Source organism: Plasmopara halstedii (genome assembly GCF_900000015.1).
Source record: "Plasmopara halstedii genome assembly, contig: Scaffold_430, whole genome shotgun sequence".
Lineage (NCBI taxonomy): Eukaryota > Oomycota > Peronosporomycetes > Peronosporales > Peronosporaceae > Plasmopara > Plasmopara halstedii.
This window is the reverse complement of record NW_020187350.1, coordinates 852,408-853,211: the sequence shown is the minus strand read 5'-3', so window position 1 is coordinate 853,211 and position 804 is coordinate 852,408.

Sequence of the window (804 nt, the reverse complement as noted above, 5' to 3'; positions counted from 1 at the left end):
GAAGGCGAGCCGCGCCAGCGGCGTGAGACGAGCCCTGCTCGCGCCTTGTGGACCCCATGTCTGTTTCCTGACCTCTCATCACCTGAGGGACATGGTGTTATCACCAATAAGCTCGATGAGGCACACAGGCGGCAGCTGGAAGCTGCCAGTAAGGCGGCTCTGATGGGCGCCCATCCACGGCCGGTCATTGCCCTTCGTGTTGAATATGGCTTCCACCCGGCGGATCCCGCTGTGGAAGCGAAGGACGTGGTAACTCGATCGTAACGCCTCCACATCATCGGGCCACTCGTCTGCGTGCTCAACGAGGTGGCTCTCGTGTACCCCTAATGCAGACAATACCTGTAGTGCTCGCCCCTGGCGAATGCGCTACAGATGACGAAGTGCTCTACTCAAACGTTCGTCACGCTGTCAGCAGCTGAGATATCAAGTTACATACACTTCCAGACGTACTTCAGCGTAAATTGTCGTACGCGTTGCATAAGAGTACTCCGGTTATGAGAACCGCATGAACAGGCACATGAAATTTGAGATTTTCTGCTCGTGCCTGGCACAAAAAGTTCAGCTTTCTTTACCACAAGCGCTACAGTCTTGCGGACCCTTGTCCTAATCATCCTGTCATGAATACGGTTCTTTGCCGCGTGAATTAGTTCGCCGCAGTATTGCGGATGACCATAAGGCTTACGCATGCGGGTCTTCCGCGAGCGCTTCCTCAACCCACAAGGATTTACTCTTGGGATGATGCGCCGGTGCTGAGAGCAACAACATCGAAGATATCCTGACTCGTCATGGAAGATGCGCTTAGGG